General features: G+C 43.9%; 1 long non-coding RNA gene across 1 annotated transcript in view; it reads right to left on the bottom strand.

The window, feature by feature from the left end:
- Nucleotides 1-17,257, bottom strand: part of LOC146757862 (uncharacterized) — a 197,732-nt gene that overhangs the window by 4,410 nt on the left and 176,065 nt on the right. Inside the window, exons 4-5 of the long non-coding RNA XR_014935835.1 lie at nt 15,086-15,406; nt 5,575-5,654 (exon numbers count right to left, since the gene is read on the bottom strand). This is a non-coding gene — a long non-coding RNA (uncharacterized LOC146757862). The remainder of the gene's footprint in view (nt 1-5,574; nt 5,655-15,085; nt 15,407-17,257) is intronic.

Here is a 17,257-nt window from a genome sequence, read left to right as displayed (position 1 = left end):
GAGTTTAAGAAGTCTATTATTAAATTTCTTTTAAAAACTCTGTTTACGAATTCTCATACGCTTCCTTGGTTGCCTACTTTATGTATGAAAACGCTGGGCTTTCCATTGCATGTGCTCACACTTGCTCCTGCTTTCATAAACATTTTGAGAATGTTATCCACCATTAAAAGCGCCCTGCTTGTGCTGAGCACAACTCCTTGCCACGAGACAAAGCCAAGTGTTTAACAGCTTTCAAGAAGGTTTTAGATGTTCATTTACATTTATATAAGAGTGGTTTTAAGTCTGCAGGTCCAGGACATAGCAATTTGTCAAATGATAAGGCAATCAGCGAACAATACACACATGTAGTCTTGCACACATTCTATGTATCTGTTTAACTTTAAACAAGTGAGCAAAGCTATGCTCAAATTCTGAAAGTTTAAACACGGAGAAATATCTGCCAGGCTGTGGATCTGGCTATGAAGAAAGCTGCATGCCAGTCTGTGCCCAGTGCAAGAAGTCCACAACAGACAGGGGTGGAATAAACCTCTTACAAGATCTTGCAGATCTCCCCCTGACACCAAGTGCTGCTGGGTGTTGGGTACACAAAGCTGGAACTGCTCATCTGACTCCAGACGGGGACTCAGCTGCAGTAACACACCAACATGGTGCCTGAGAAAGGCAGGTTCTGAGGTAGCTGCACTTTGCAGAGTAGGCTGACATTCTGAATCAAACCCTTCTATATGTGGCTTGTATTTTCCATGAATTATTCAATCTGCAAATAATTTATTAGGTGAATTTAACCCCCTTTTTCTGTTCTTCATAGATTGCCCTTGAGCACTTTTTAATTTTCTCTTTGAAATTATTCACTGAGTACTTTCTGTGAATAATTTTTAGGACCAAATTCTCCACAGCATTAAACTGCTCCAATCTTGCTGCAGCTGCATGTGAAGTGCCTGTGGGCTTTCATGTAGATGGGGTGGGACTGGGGTTTTGCCTGCTATTCCTACACCTCAACAAAGGGTGAGGAGATATGGCAGAGCTTCCTTAGACCTAATTCCCACAGTAGAGGACCCTTTAATTACAGCAAAACCCAGCATCAGGTGCAGACATGGACTTGAATGTTGTGAACCAGTAAATGGGTGGTGGAGCACCTTCTGTTCACTCTAAGGTGAACACAGCCCCAAGTCTGCATACAACGTTGCAGGCATCTGCCCTGAGATGCAGGCAGATGACACCCTTTGCAATAACCTGCTGGCAATGCTGCATGGCTGCAAATAAAAATCAGGGCTGATGTTTCTGAAAATGCCACGAAGCACAGTGAGAGCTGTCTGACAGTGCTCATTTTCCTACTGGAGGAGGGGATGGGGAACACATCTTTAAGAAGTCAATAGAAAACTCGAACTTAAGAGCAATGAGTAACTGTCCAAAACTCTTCGGGAGGTCATAGACACACATTTCCTCATGTTTCATGTTTGGTTGGTAGAGGCAGCGAGTGCACTCACAGCTAATTCCATTCATTGGGAAATCAGAACAGAGAGGAGATGGAATGGAAAAGAGCAGCATCAAAAGTGCCAGCACCAGGAAGAGATAAAACCAAATCAGTATTCAAATTACATGCGTGTCTCAATTTTGCTTTGTTATTGTGTCACTATTTTGAAAAGCCCAAATTATGCTCATAAAAACTTAAGCTATCCATACATATGTATGAAAGTATTCAGCTTCAGCGGGGTTGAGACAGACAAATCTGGTAGTAGGTTTCTTTTCAGGTTGTGAGAAGCAAATAATAATCAAGTGTAGTTGAGTTGTGTGAGATATTGGAGTCCCGGATCCACCTCCTCTGCCTCATTCCACCCTGTGACAGGGAGGAGCACGAAGGATTTCTCTGCCCCTTTGGGAAGCCTGTCCAGTTCTCATAGAAGGTTGTAGCATATTATCATGGAAGTCAATTAATGGAGTGAGGTCTTTGTCAACATCCTGCTCAGTAACCCATACTGTAGGCAGTGACACAAGTACCAGGAGTGAGCGGAGCGACTATTCACATGGAAACATATTATAGGCGGACTAAACTATGGGCTAAGAAGTATCTGTTTAAAGCACTCATGTTGGATAAGAAAAAAAACATGGTGACATATGCTACAGGAAATAAAGCACAAGAAACAATAGCAGACTGAGAGGAACTGGAAACGTCAGTGGAATGCATGCACCAAAAGGTAGAAAGCTGATGTGACTGAAAGGAAACAAGCGGTGGTAAGGGCAGGGAAGGGCTGTCAGCCATGCAGATAACACTGCATGGACTCATGCTTTAGATTTTCAAAGCTCTGTAAAGAAGTTGTACAGTTCCAGATGAAATTAGTTGAATCTCATGTAACTCTGCTTGGGAGCTTGGAGTCAAGTCCAGACCCTTCAAAGGAAACCAGCAGCAGAGTACAAAACCAGTCAGAAGGTTATGACAGGTGTACATTCAGCTTCTTTCCCTGACTTTCAAAGTAAACTGTCTCCGATCACAGCCCCGGGTTCTGATTAGAGACTTAGAAACATTCAGCAATAACAACCACACTAAAGATGAGTCACATGCCTGCACCTTTCCTTCAGGAAAACTCTGCTCCACCCAATGACTGCAAAGTAGCCCCAATTTCAAGCGCCTCTGCCTCCATCTTCAGCATATTTCTTAGGAAGATTAGAATATTCTCCCCTGTTCTGTGATGAATTAACTGTGTTTGGTCATATTTTTTTGAGGGGGGCAGAGGGAATTACCATATCGCTATATGCACAAGAGATCAAATGCACGATTAAAAATATTTATAATACTGATGTGGAAAAGAATGATATGTTAAACAGATAAGCATATAATAATGCATGTCTTACCCATAAAATTTAATTTATCCCTTGGGCAGGGCATAAACTTTGCTCAAGAACAACATGTTTTCCATCTATAGATTGCAGAGCTAAACTGCTTAATTTTACAGCAAATTGATCACTGCTGTAATATTTCAGGAGCAAAATGATCCTCAACAGTCAGTTCGGTTTCAAAAGCCAAAATTTATAGTTCTGCTTCTGATTTAGTGATAAGGTTTTTTAACATATTGGGCATTTCATCACTTTCTATCGGGAGTCAGCGTTGAACCAACAAAGAAATATTTTTTGAAATCAACAACAACAACAATAATAAAAAAAGGAACATAAATAATACGCCTCCCTCTGACAGAAGGGCTTAATATTCGCTTCAGACGTGTAGGAAATTACTCAGATTCCCGTCCTTGTAAACATGTGTCCTGGCCTATATGGGAGATGTGCTGTGCTGCCCTATGGGCTGAATGGCGCGGATCCGAGAGCAGAACCGCCTTCCTGAGCGCTCAGGAAACGATTCCATTTCTTGTCCCACGTGGCTGAACTTCATTTCACCCAATGCAAATAAAATTTAGTACATCTAAAGTTATTTGACACTTTTGATATGTTTAAAATAAATGTGGAGAGATTTAATGATGTGAAAGTTCATGACTCAGTACAGATTGCTCCCTAGCTGGGGTCTTAGGATAGACACCTATAAAATCAAATTATTATAATCACAGGAGTCATGAGAAAAAAGTAGGCCCTGCTGAGCTCTATTCACCGAGTTTTTGCATTCATTATACTCCTCCTAGTTATGAAACAAAGGGACGAGGTAGGCTGAAATCTCAAAAGGTTTCCTCAAGTCATTCTTTGCAGCAGCATTTTGTGATTACTACGGTGAATTTTTAGAACTCCGATTCATGTGCCAAGAGGGGAGAAAAAGACACGACTCCTCAGCTGCCTCCGCCAACAGCAACCGCTCAGTTTTAATCATAACTCCCCAGATTATGGACGCGGGCAAATTAAAAGCAAGCGCACAAGTTATCTTTATGGGAGAGTGCTGTGCTCACCAATAAATGGGCCAACCTAAGGACAATAATGGGTGACATGAAGGTTGGATTTTAAGAGGGTAACTCGCACTGACTCAATGCTGTCTGTGATTTAGGAGACAAATAGCTTCCCAAACTCCTTCACACACGCACATATTCCCCATCCATTGTGGTACCCCATCAGCAAGGCTGTGTGATTACATTTCGGTCAGCAGCACACATTTACACACAGGAGAACATGTATATGGCTGTTTTATAATCAGGAAGGTTATTTCCCAAAGCCGCTATTGCCTTTATGCATATATCTACACGCTGACCTGGGACACGCTGAACGCACACACAGTAATTAGGTCATTTACTTGGGCATTGTATTCCTTTTGAGGCTTAAAGGGTAAAACGTCTCTGTGCACAGAGTGGTGTGTGATGGTATATTTTTCATGTTTGTGCTTTGTGATGAAGGAAAAAAAAAAACAGAAAGGGAAGGATCAAATGCCAACATTTTTGTGAGGAAAACAATAATTATGGGTGCGTACTTCACCTGCAGTTATTTACAAGCGGAGTTTAGATGGGGCAGATGTCTAAATCCCTGATGGAAGCTCGCTGTCAGCAGTGCAGACATGTTGTCTGGCCGCAGCCTGCTGGGCTCAATGGGATTATGCTGGGGAAGGAGCAGCCAAGCACTCCAGCTCCCTTTAAAAACCAAGGCAAAAGGTTTCAGCTACAGGCTCAACTGATTGAAGTGCACATGTTCTTCTTCAGCCAGCTACACCCGTTAGCTGACCAAGCAGGTAAACCCTCCCATGTTTCTGTTGGCAGGCACTTACTTGTACCACGGATTTAGACGTACAGACACATATCCTCAGCTCAGAGGAGTGGATAAACAGTGACTGATGTGAGCCAATACTTCAGGCTCATTTTCTAAGGCTCAAAGTTCAGCTTCAGAAATACATACAAGGCTTCTAATGGGAGAATGCTCTAGAGATCGCCAATCTCCTTCTAATTACAGAGTCGAGCATAGGAAGTCCTCTACCAATCAGCTTCAAAGAACTGTCTGTGGACAACTTAGTGGCTTTGCTTTGCTTTGCAACATCTTCCTCGGGTTATCAGGGTTAGCTTTCCTTTACCTGTTTCCATTTGTGTGTGTGTGCATTTTGGGGCCCTGCAGTTCCCTCCTGCTGTATTTCAGACCGTGTGCTCACCTTGCATGAAATGCTCTCTGTCTATCTCTCTATTATTATTCCCTCTAAACTTTCTTTGTTACCTGCTCCATCTCCTATTATTTCTACTGTGTCATCAAAAACTGACTCCGTACAGTCTGCCAATTAGCCTTTGTCTGTCAGCACATTCATCAGTATCCCGAAGAGTGATGGTGAATGGCAGAGCATGGCAGTGCTATTTGATATGCAGCCGTATGTCCTTGCACACAGATGTACCATTGCTGATTAAGAGGTAGGATGTGGAGGATGTGGCTTAGATTTCCCAGAGACAAAACTTTTGGGAAGAAGCAGACACAATTAGCAACAAATGAAATAGGGTGAGTTACAAAAGTGGCACTGCCAATGCTTCAGAATTAACAGCAACGTGCGCAGAACTTCTCTGCATTTGAAGCTGACTGTTATGAATGTGGACCTCCTGTGTGTGCAAGGGATAGAAGCCCGACATGGATATTTCCAGGAAACAAAGAGAATTAACAGCACAATCTGATATTACATACCTGTGAGCGGGTAATGCAAACACAGCCGCTTCTGCTCCTGTTGCAGTATGACTTCGGTGTACGACGCACACTGCATCCTTCTGTGGAAATATATAAGTATGCATTATTCAAAATTCAAATATTAATGATCACATAAATATTCTATGATCTTGGCTATTACTTTCAGAACAAACATTTTAATTTTAAGATGTCATATTTGTAAAAGCTGTATTTTGAGTAAGAAAGAGAGAGAGGAAGCGAGAGGCAGACCCCGCTGGAGGTGTCTCGGTGCCTTGCCATGCTATCTTTGCTCAGCAAATTCACGACATGGTTAAATGGTTTTTAGCTCTGCAGGGTTCACCTCCTTCAACATTTACAGTGAAAAGCATTGGGAGGAACAGAAAGCAAATGCACACTGGTTTGTGTTTGGATGAACTGTAGGTCTGAAAGTGCACCCCAGTAGGTAGGATTAGATTTATGGGGCTGAGTTTCAGAGCAAACTTCAAGGATATGTAGGACCAGAGCAGTGGGATTAGGAGAGAAGCCTATAAAACTCCAACCTCCTATCACTAGATCTTCACTAAGAAAGAGATGTTTCCAAATTAATCAGAAAGCAAAGTAAAACAATAAATTAAAAAACATTAAGCACAAATGAGAGTTATGACTTGTCTAGACAATCTGGATCAGAATTTCAAAGGGAAGGAGTAAGAAAATTATATTCATGCCAAAAGTCAGCTTTTGTGTATGCAAATGGAGAGTTATTACCAATGTTGCAAGCAGATTTCCAGAAATCATTTCAGAATCAGCATCTCAACGAGCTCTATTTTGCAAGTGCTCAGCATGCGCCCCTGGAGCCAGATTCCCAGCAGAGCTCTGCAGTGCCATCACAGTGGGGTGGGACGCATGAAGCACTTGGAAGAAGTTGGTTCTCACTTATTTAATTAAATAGAAACAAAGTGCTTTTGGAAGTGAAGAGCTGAGTGTGAGTAACAACACACAGAAACTGACCCAAAAGCCCTTCACAGATTTTCACGCTTTCCATCCATTCACAGTTGTTGATCCAGTTCTCCAGAATCATTTCCATTTCTCAGGGTTCCCTGCACACATCCAAGGAGCCAGACAGAGCCCCAGCACTGCTGTGCTGCAGGAGAGACACTCGTGGACACAAACAGGAACGAAGTGTGCACAGAGCCCTCCTGCCTTGTTGCTCCCAGCACAGCACAGCAGTTGTTACTGTGGAGGACACCAATGCACAGCCTCTTGCTCGTGGTTCCACCTCTCAGTTGTGACGATGCAGTAGCTGGGTTTCCCACTTTGAAATCATCACACCTCACCAGTGTGTTTATTCGACCAGTGCTCATTTGTTCATGCAGCATCACGGTTTCCTGGCAGCAGGACGCAGGTGCTCCAAAAGCATTCCCTGCAGGGAAGTGCCACGCTGAGGAGCTCCATGGAGGCTCTGGGTTGTGGAACGTCTGGGATTTGGTTGCATGTATTGGGGAATATCTAATTAGCACGTGTATCTGTCTTGGTGATAAACAGGGATAGCTACGATCATGCGTATGCACAGAGGCAAGAAGTCAGTTCTAATACAGTTAAAAACATTGAACAGTTGATCTCAGGAAGCGGTGCTCGGTGTCCTCTGTGATTGGCTGCCAGGGCCAAAGCCAGACTGGGAGCTTGGAGGAACAATCCTTCAGCCACAGGGCCTGACTTATTCATGCTGTTAGCATCTGAAACTGCTGCTGACCAAATGGTGCTCAACAGGGTCACACCTCAAGGATGCAATTCATTTTCCTCATAATTACCTCTCTGTTCTAAGAGCCCGGACTGTCTCTTTAAAGACAGATTATCTGCGGGTTCAATAAAGCCACTCAAAACCACTGAAGAAATAATCTTCAGAAACATCCCATGAGCAAACTGCGGATGGGGAGGACGGGGAAGAGCTGCAGCCACAGCGCATCACTTCCTATCAGCTGCTCCTGGGATGTCAGGTTTGGACCCTTACAATATCCCCTGCAGTTCTGACACTGCTGGCTCCTTTCAGACCGGGTGCACGTGCTATGGCAGTTTTCTCTGCAGCAGGAGGCAAACAGTTCTGTGTTACACTCAACCTTTGCATTTTCATCTCCTGTAATTCCTTCTGATACATTTCGCCACACGATCTTCAGATAGGATTTGTGTTTTCTCCTGGGCTGTTTCTACTGTCCTACATATGTCAGTAACTTTCTGCAGAGTCAGACCATCTTCCCTGAAGAATTTCCTATTGTCATCACTTCTGAGCCCCACTGCAGTTGCTGCCCCTGTTAATTCCCTTTAAAAGATATTTAGTTATGTGGCACCAGCAGGGCTGTGTTGCACTGTCAGCCCGGGCTGAGCTGCTTAGAGGCAGATATTCCACTGCTTTTGTACAAAATCTACAACATTTTTTCTCAATGTTGTGATTACAAAATTACACAACCAAACAAGCCCTGCTTTGTTTTTATCTAGTTAGGTGTGTTCTGCTATGGAGATGCTACTTGTTAAATGCTGTAAATACAAGGCAGTTGTATTATATCATAGCTGTGGTTTTCCTTATTCCTCGAAATAAGCACATGCACAGTATTTCCCAAATATTCCTGTGCACCTGCTTCGCATCACAGACCTGTAACACACAGAGTTGCAGAAGAGTGAATTTCATGGACACAAATGGGAATTCAGTGTCCAATTCAATAGACTTTTAGTTGGAGTTGAGCAAACACAAAGCCTTTGAAGAACTGTGCTATGCTGAACTTCTTAATTTAACCCAAACCCATTTGTTGATGGGAATCCTACATCAGCCATAGGTAAAAGTTGCTCTCTCCACTCACTCATACGTTGCAGAATTTTTTAGGACAGTGTTGTGTTTTCTTTCATCTTTTAATTTGGTACCTGACAAAGTGGTGCAGTGGTTGGTTTTCAGGTGCTGTGTTCAGTTCTGGGGAGAAAGGCAGTCCTCCTCGGGCTGGTAATGTGTCTGCCATCTGCACATGTACATCAAATGCATGTTTTACTTTCTTCCTTTGTATTCCACGTATACTGCAGCAGATAAGGTTAGACAAATGCACTTTCATTGACAAAGACTCACAGAATGCTTTGGGTGGAAAGGATATTTGGTGATGGTATCTTGCACAGTTTGTCCCCTCTGCACCACGGCAGGATTGATTGCTTTATCACCAAATGATCCCTGATGGATGAGTTTTGGGTCTGGGCATCAGTTAAAAGTGAGGATGATAATTCAGTTTTACTGATGCCACTGAAAGGGGAAGTTAATCTATTAAAATGTTTAGAAGTTTTACAATTTCCCATAAAGTGTTTAAAGCCAAGCGTCTCAACCTCTGCCACATCGTGACCTGTTCTTTCTTCTTATCCCCCCTTTTATCCGTGCTTATACCATGGACTAACCCGCCGGCCTCCAGCAGGGCTTTGAGGAAGGCAGGGTGGTCTTTGAGATGCCACAGGACAACATCGTCTGTCATGGGTTCAAACCCGTTACCCTGTGGCATCTCAAAGGCAAGGCTTGTGCAGAGCCGCCCCAGCCCCAGAACCACAAGGCACTGGGACAGATGCAAATGTGAGAAAATCAGAATAAAGGAAATTAATATTTGACACCTACAAACATATGCACATAAATATAAATACATTTATATAAAAATCAAGTAGTTCTTCCCAGAGAGAGCGAGCTGTGTGTGCTGCTTGGGCTGTGCCAACACCTTGCAGCTGACTGCACAGCCGCGCACACGGCGGCACACATCACCCACAGCGGTACGACCCATTCTCTCACCGTGCCTAATGTTGATTAGGAAGGTGTCTGAAAGCTCAGCAGAGGAAAAAGCGTAGGACAGAATTATAATAATGGCAGAGACAAAGGTAGGAAAAAAGGCAATGGATATTATATCAGCACGCTGCATTTCTGTGCAGGAAGTCGTGCAGTGGTAAGGTGTTTGGAATAATGCAGCTGGCAACTGCCATGAAGAAAAGCTGCCTCTGTTGGGTACTCCAGGTATCCTGTTTGGTCCCCATTGGATGGGAGCACAAAAAGCTGAAACACGCCAGAGGCATCAGCATGTGGTCTGTATGGGAAAGCCATGGAAAAGTGCCCCTCTGTCTCAGGGTCAATGGGAACTGCCTCAGAGAAGTTGTCTGTTCACCTCCAAGTCAGCAGGTTGGTGTCTTCCCTGTTAACGTGGTTCGAAGGATTTTAGGAAAAAAGAAAAATTTAATGATGGAAAGATGAAAAGGAAGTTTAAACTGAACAGTGGTGGGATGGTCCAGCAGTGAATGGACAGTCATGGTCACAACCCAAAGCCTCTGTGTAGAGGAGGGGCCATCCTCCATCACCTGTGCATCCCAGGTGTGGAATGGTAATTCTGCTCTCTGAGCTGTCTCTTGTTTTGCCTCAAAGTGAGCAGAATCCCTCCCAAAGTTCTGATTCTTTTTTTTCTTATAAATAGAAAAAAAAAAAAAAAAAAGAATAAAAATCTGCTCCTTCTTCACTTTCTGAGCACTCCAGTGAGCACAGTGTTATAAACACAAACAACATGAAGGGATGTGGAAGGTCTGCTGGAGGAGGCAAGGCTCTGCAGTTCAAACCAATGTCCAGCTCAGGACTGTGGCTGATCTGCTGAGGGGCTGACAGCAGTGAAGGCTGAATTTCCTTTCCTACCTGATCTATTCAGAACACAAGAGAACCCGAGTAGGGAGAGGCACCCTGAATCCCACTGTGCTAACACAGCAAACGAACAGTAATACTAATTCTACTGTTGTCTCTGGGTGACCGTTCTTCCTCTGCTTGCACTCCCAGGCTTCTGCACCTCACAAACCCGATGGGCACCCGGCTGTAAAGCTCCGGCTCAGCACACACCCGCGGGCGATGTAACTCAGCCCTCGGGATTCCGCCCGTATCACGAGGCTCACGGTGCCGACGCAGCTCCGAGCGCTGCAGCCCCTTAATTCATCTCCGCTCCGCACGGCCCGGACCCCATAGCGCATCCCGAGCTCCGCGCTGCGCTCCGTGCCGCCGCTCCGTCACCGCGCTGCTCCCACCGCCAACCGCGTCATCCGCGATCCGCCGCCGTAATAGGCTTTGTCTGGTACAGGGCAAACCCCATTAGGCATGAAAAGGCAGAGCTACGGAAAGGAGCCGGCACTGACAGCCTGTTAAATGAGGAAGGTTGTGCAGGATAGTGGGACTCAGCTGCTTTGGGATAAAAGCGCACACACGCACACACACGCGTTACAGTTTTTCTCTTTTTTTTTTTGTCAGTGTAAAAATAGGATCTCAGTTTGCTGAATACATTCTTAGCTGCTGTGCGCTATCATTCACTGCCAGCTTTACAACTGCTGTTCTGTCTGCCTTGCCCAACCCCATAGAATAACCTCCACATCTTTTGCCGTGTCTTGCAATCGTTTGGTTGTACAGAATTACATCATATAAACAAATGCTCTCAGGCCAGCAGCAATTCTGAATGCAAGTGGGCAGCTGCGTGTGCTGGAGCTGACATGGCTGTGCAGGAGGCGCTCAGCAGTGCCTCAGCTCCACCAGACTGGGATGTCCTGCTGGGATGGGACAGGAGGGAACAGCAAAGCAAAGCCAGGCAGTTACAGATGGACAGTGTAAATATTTAAGCATCCCATGCTGGCATGGAGAAGGTAAGGCAGGCAGCCTTTGTGCTTGTCATTTCATTACGATCTTTTAGTTTTCTTTTCACCCAAACCCACAGATAATGGAAACTCAGGTTTTGCTGAGCAAATGGAACAAGTCTGCTTGAGCCAGGCCACAGCTCCAGGTCGTTGGGAGAGGTGTGAGAAAAGGGTCTCCAAGGCTCATTTCTGTGCCTGCAGACCTTGTGACACACACCACACACAGCCCGCGTTGTTAAGATTAGGACTGCAATTATTTTTGCTGATTTGGTCAGTTTGAGCTTTTCTAGCAGAATTTCTCTAGAGGGCAGTAAGGATTCAAAGCAGCCTCAGTACGTGAGTGTCTGTGTATATAAATTTGGTAGAAATGACAGATCATCTTTGCACAGCAGTAAAGGTTACAAGAGTGGGTGCACATGTAGGGTAGAGCAGCTAAAAGCACATAAAGCGTACTGTACACTCTTCCTTCTCATAGCATCACCCAGGATGATATTTCATTGCACATTTGTATTCTAAATTACTTAAAGTATTTTGCTTTTAATCTTGCTGAGAAAGGGCCTTTCTGTTAGAGAAGATTCAGTTCGGGTTAGTGGAGGGCATAGTAACAGGGATACAAATTGGAGAAATAAGCCAAGGGTCCGTGTGAAACCCTTTGATTAACACCCTGGAGGGCTGAGACAAGAATTTCTTCTGCGACTCCTACCTATTACTTCCAGCAAACTGAGGATACAAGAGCTAGAGCGAGGTCACAGTGCAGCGCATGTGCTCATTCTCTGGCTGCAATGTGGTTGAGCAAGCTCAGGTTCAATGGGACACAGGGACACAGGCCATGCTGCAGGGCAGGTGGCCAGAAAAAGTTATCAGCAATTATATCCTGGCCAATACCTGCTAATATGGTGTCTCTACTTACACTGAAATGTAAGCTGTTTATTAGGCTCAGCAATGCCATGAATGACAAAAGATCTTTGTGTGATCCTATAATATCTTTACATAATGTAATAGAAGCTCTCTCAGTTCCAGTGTATTAACCACTTATCATTGATTTTAAATAGGGCAGGTGTGGTTGAATTCCAGCCATGCTGTGTTCAGCCAGATGCAGGCAGGCTCACATTTCCACAGGTGCCTGTTTCATTGATACAATGAGACATAAAGCTCAGAGACATGAGCGGTACCAGCAGAGATACACAGCTCTGAGATCCAGCTGAGTACAGTGCCAAAGCGAAACACCCAAACCCTAACATCTGAGTTCAACTTGGGCTGCAGACTAGAACTGAGCTGAAAATGTCATTTATGATCCAGTAATTCAGGGAGCCACTGGATCTCTTATCACTGTTACAGTGATCTCCAGATTACTCATTACTCAGGAGTTCACAACAGCAGCTGCTACTGCTAGTTATCTTTTATTAATATTTCATATTAATACTGACTCCCTCCTCCCAGCTGCACCTCTATGCCCTCAGCCTCTTACAGCAAAAACATCCAAACTGGCCCGGGCACTTCAAATCAACAAGCCAGGTACAACTTCTCAAAGCAAATGACAATTAGACTGGTACGAACAATGTGAGAGTGGGCTAGATCTTATTGTGAGATTATAGTTTTAAGGAATACTAAATTTAGGATCTAAAGATGTTCATACTTGAATATATTTAAATAATTACTCTGTAAAATATTCATCCTACAATCTGTATTCTTGCTTTTCAGGTGTCTTAGCATCCAACAAATCTGTATTCCTGACCTTAAAAAGTATGTTTCTTGCCTGAAACAAATTTAAACAATAATGTAAGATGCCATAAAACCTGAAACCGCTTATGTCGAGTCAACAGGAGGTTCCATCATGATAATTCCTTCCATGCTTACAAAACAGCTCAGAGTCTGGCTCGGATTCACCCAGCACCTTCTCCTCCTTCCCATCCTGCTCTTGCCGGTGCAGTCCCCTGCCCTGGGCTGTGCAGGTGGGGTTACCCGATGTACCTGGGCAGCCCTCAGCCCTGCTGACAGCCGTGCTGGTGCCTTAGTGGTAACAGGTGCTCGTTACTGGGGGTGATGTGAGGGATGGTTTCCTGGCCAAGGGCATGTTTTACAGGTTCGCTCAATGCAGACACTGCTCTATGATTTTCATGAAGGCTGGGTGCTAGCCCTGCATTTGGCTCTCAGCAGGGCACCCAAAGCAACAGCTGAACAACGGTAAGAAAACCCATCCCCTCCTCTCCTGTGGCACTGCATATGATGGGATCCTTGCTGAGCATTTACTTCAGAAGTACTCATGGAGCTTTTGGTGTTAGGTTGTTTGGTACAAGCAGTGAGGCTCATAAAGAGAAGTACCCCTTCAAAAGAGGAATATCTGCCTAAAATAGATCTATTTCAAAGCCAGTGGCCCAAGAGCAATTGCTGTTTGGGGTCCTCAATATAATTCAAACCACACTCTCTCTCAGAAAAAGCTTTTAGTTAAGGGGCTGTGATTTTAAAAGGCTTTATACCCCACATGTGCACTATGGATCATGGAACTGGGAAGCAGTAAAAGCTGAATACAGCTAGTATACTAGGGACTGACAGCATTATGACTTTTATCAGTTGTAGGATAAATAAGTCCAGTCTTAGTAAGACAGTTAAGCCAATATGACCATGCTCCTATGCTAAAGATTTATGGCGCTCAGCCCACCCTATAAAGCAATTGTTCAGAAACCAAGGGCTCTAAAATCCTTGTTCGGACAAGCAGTCCTTGTTCCAAGTTCCACTGAGCTTCCTTCCCATTAGCTCGAGCAATCTTCCCAAAAAGCACCAGACAAGTAAACAGAGTATATGAGATGCAGGCCAACAAACGCAGCCTTTCATGCACAGCCCAGCTTGCCTTGCAGGAGCATCTGGAACAAGAAGCCAAACATCAGGAATTCATCATCTGGAAGATACCAGCAGAGCAGACCTGGAGCAGCTTATTCTTGGCTCAACTGATGGCATCTCCTATTGCCCATGCCACAGTTTCCCCATCTATCCAACTACGCTGATAAAGCTACTTTGCAAATCCCTTTCACATCTGTAAATGAAAGACACAGATGCCAAGTGTCATAACAAAAATATTTTTGTGGGTGATTTGGAATTATTGGGAAATCCATACTGGACACTGCTCCTGGAATGTTATTTCATTGCTGCTTTTCCAGCAAGAACACTTTCCTCCAAAAACATAAAGGCCTGAAAGGATGAAGTAGATCAGATTTAATGGCTCAGGATCAGTCAGTTTCTCTTACTGCAGTTAGAAGGAGCTGAAGGGAAGATGGGTGGTTTCAGGAAGGTACCTATGGGGAGATGTGTGCCAGGATTCAAGCCTGGTGATTCATAAGCTGTTCATCAGTAGCTGTTAAATATCTGCTTTTTGCCAACGCTCACTGTTTCAGTCTGCCAAAGATACTGGATAAACAGTCGCTGTAAAAAATTTATAGTTACTCTGGGGAAAACAAAAGCTTTTTGTGGCATAATGCAACATCATAAATTAAAACTTTTTTTTTTTTAAATTAAGAAGTTACATCATGTTTTGATGTAATGTGATGTGGCAGGTCATGCTTTTAATTTTAATAAGCTTAAAAAAGAGAGAGAGAGAGAGAAAGAGAGAGAGATTTGGGAGTATAAATATTGTTTCTGAACCTCTAACATCTCCTGGTAGAGGCTCGCAGAGCAGGTTCACCTCTGCCACCCGGGTTCAAGTCTTATTTCAGAAAAACAATTTGAAATGACTTCTGGAGGTATCAGCATCAGTTAATGAACTGAATTTCCACTCCACAGACCTTTCAGGAAATTGCCAAACAGCATTAGCACTCCTATTGTATTTGTCATACTTGGGAATTGCTGTGCTTTGAAAGCGCTGTCATCTCCAGCTTACCTTGTTAGAAGCACCTTGTAACATCCAAGCGTCTTCAATTAAAAAAAGGATTCTGGGAGAGCCAGGAGTGTGTTTCAGTGGTGCTTGAAGTCGGTTCCCACTGATTTCAGCAGCAGTCGCAGGACTCCAAGCACATCTCTGTACAGCCCATACTTAAGCAGAGGAATCTCATTTTGGACTTCAGAACTGAGACCCATCAGATGAGCAGTCAGTCACTCAAATAGCAGCAGGTCTTTTTGGCATCGTATGGTTATGACAGCACAATTCATGTATCTTTAAACTGGTGTGAGCTTTCTGCACATCTCAGACGAGGCCTGCAATCTGGAACAGAGAAGTGATAAAATTTTAGGTTCTCTTTTCCAGAAAAAAAATCCTCATTTGATGCATGAGTTAGCACAAAGGGATGCTAGCCTTGATTTGAACCCCTGGTCACCTCCAGATGGAAAGAGTCAGACATACCACAGCACTACCACAGAGGGGAAATAGCTTTCAATTCAGCATGTGACCTCCTGAATCTTATTTTTTTATTACTTTTTCCCCAGCTCAGTCCTGACCAGAACCCTGCATTTATTTGGTCATATCTGACACAACGTTACTCGATGGCCCCTGCTCATCTCTCACTGACGTGGTCTGACTTGGCCATATGTGGCCCTTGGAGGGCAATTGCCCTCATCGCACATTGGCTTTGGCTGCAGAGGAATCCTGGAGCTCTCACTGCCTCCACTGGCAGAAAGTTGGCACTTTCTGGACAAGTCTTGCATGAGCCTTGGGAGGATGAAATAGGAAATGACTTCTGCAACACAGCTGAGTAATGTGGTTCATTTCGAGCTGCTCCGACAACAGCCTCACCCTCTGCTGAGCCCGAGGTAATTGCTCAGGGGCTGTTTAGGGCAGTTCCCTTTCATTCTCCTTTCTGACATGTTTTTCTCTCTTATTTGTTTTACAAATAGTTCATTTTTCCATCCTAACTCTCATTTTTATATTTTTAATCATATTCAGAATAGAGGAACAAGAGTGACCCATTGTCCTCACAAGTGACATCTAGTCTTGACTTGACTGACAGGAGGTACCATTAGAATAAGCATCCCTTCCCTGACAGAGGCTATCCATGTTAACATTTCTGTTCTCTGGGCTATATATTTGATCTTACATAGCTGTAAATTATGAGTGACTCCATCAAAGTCAGAGGCATTGCTCCAGAGCTAACATGGTGTAGGTCAGCTCAGATTCATGCTGTTGGGATTTCAGACGTCTGGCTGGGGCTCCTGTTGCATTGCTGGTCACTTTTCTCATTCAGCTTTGTACGTGCTTAGAGTAAGTTGGCAAAAGTGCCCTATACCTGTGCTTATCACACAAGTGATTGCCTTGAATTTCTTGAAGATCAGGTTCACACTGGTATTTGAACTTGATTATGGAGGCAGAAACATACAGTACATTGCTACGTTGTAAGTCATATCAGGGCAATATCAAAACAGAGTAAGAGTTAAACAAAACATCTGAAATAATTTCTCTGTGTACACAGAGTGCATCTCCTTGGGGTAAAACTGATCTTTCAATTCAGAGTACACATGGAAAGTAAACTACTGCAGACAGAGAAAGTTCAGCATCATCATCAGTTAAAGAGGATGGACGAGATTGAACTTGAGGCAGTTAAACTGTAAATAGGAAAAAGATTTTGTCTTCAATTCCACAGTTTTACACTCATGTTCTATGAATGTTTCCAGTACTGGCAATTTCTCTACATCAGGGATGAGCTCGGAATGTTAGAGGAGAGCTGTGTGGCAAAGGACAAAGAATGCGGAGTTTGACTCATGTGAGAAGGAACGTGCTCCTTAGGAATAACGTTTACAAAACCCATTTCAGGAGGTTCAAAACCACAGTGAGATCAAAAGGAGCGTGATCAGCACAACTGGGGAAACGGCACAGAAATGGGTGATGGGGAAGCAGGAAGGGCCAGAGGTGGGCGAGTGCAGAAGGCTCTTTGTAACTGATAGAAAACAGACAAAGGGGTTGTAAGAACTTCATACTTCGTATTCTCTTAGATAATGAGAACATAAAACGTCTGGTTCTCATCTTTTTTACACTTATGTAAAATTAGGATCAACTCAACAAGTTAATGGAGTTACATGGGTTTAAAGCTGGCATAAGTGAGATAAGAAACAGGCCCATCGG

Source organism: Coturnix japonica, chromosome 19 (genome assembly GCF_054131305.1).
Source record: "Coturnix japonica strain WE chromosome 19, WE-NBRP24, whole genome shotgun sequence".
Lineage (NCBI taxonomy): Eukaryota > Metazoa > Chordata > Aves > Galliformes > Phasianidae > Coturnix > Coturnix japonica.
Note: the sequence above shows the minus strand (reverse complement) of the source record. Positions and strands in the feature narration are given on the sequence as shown.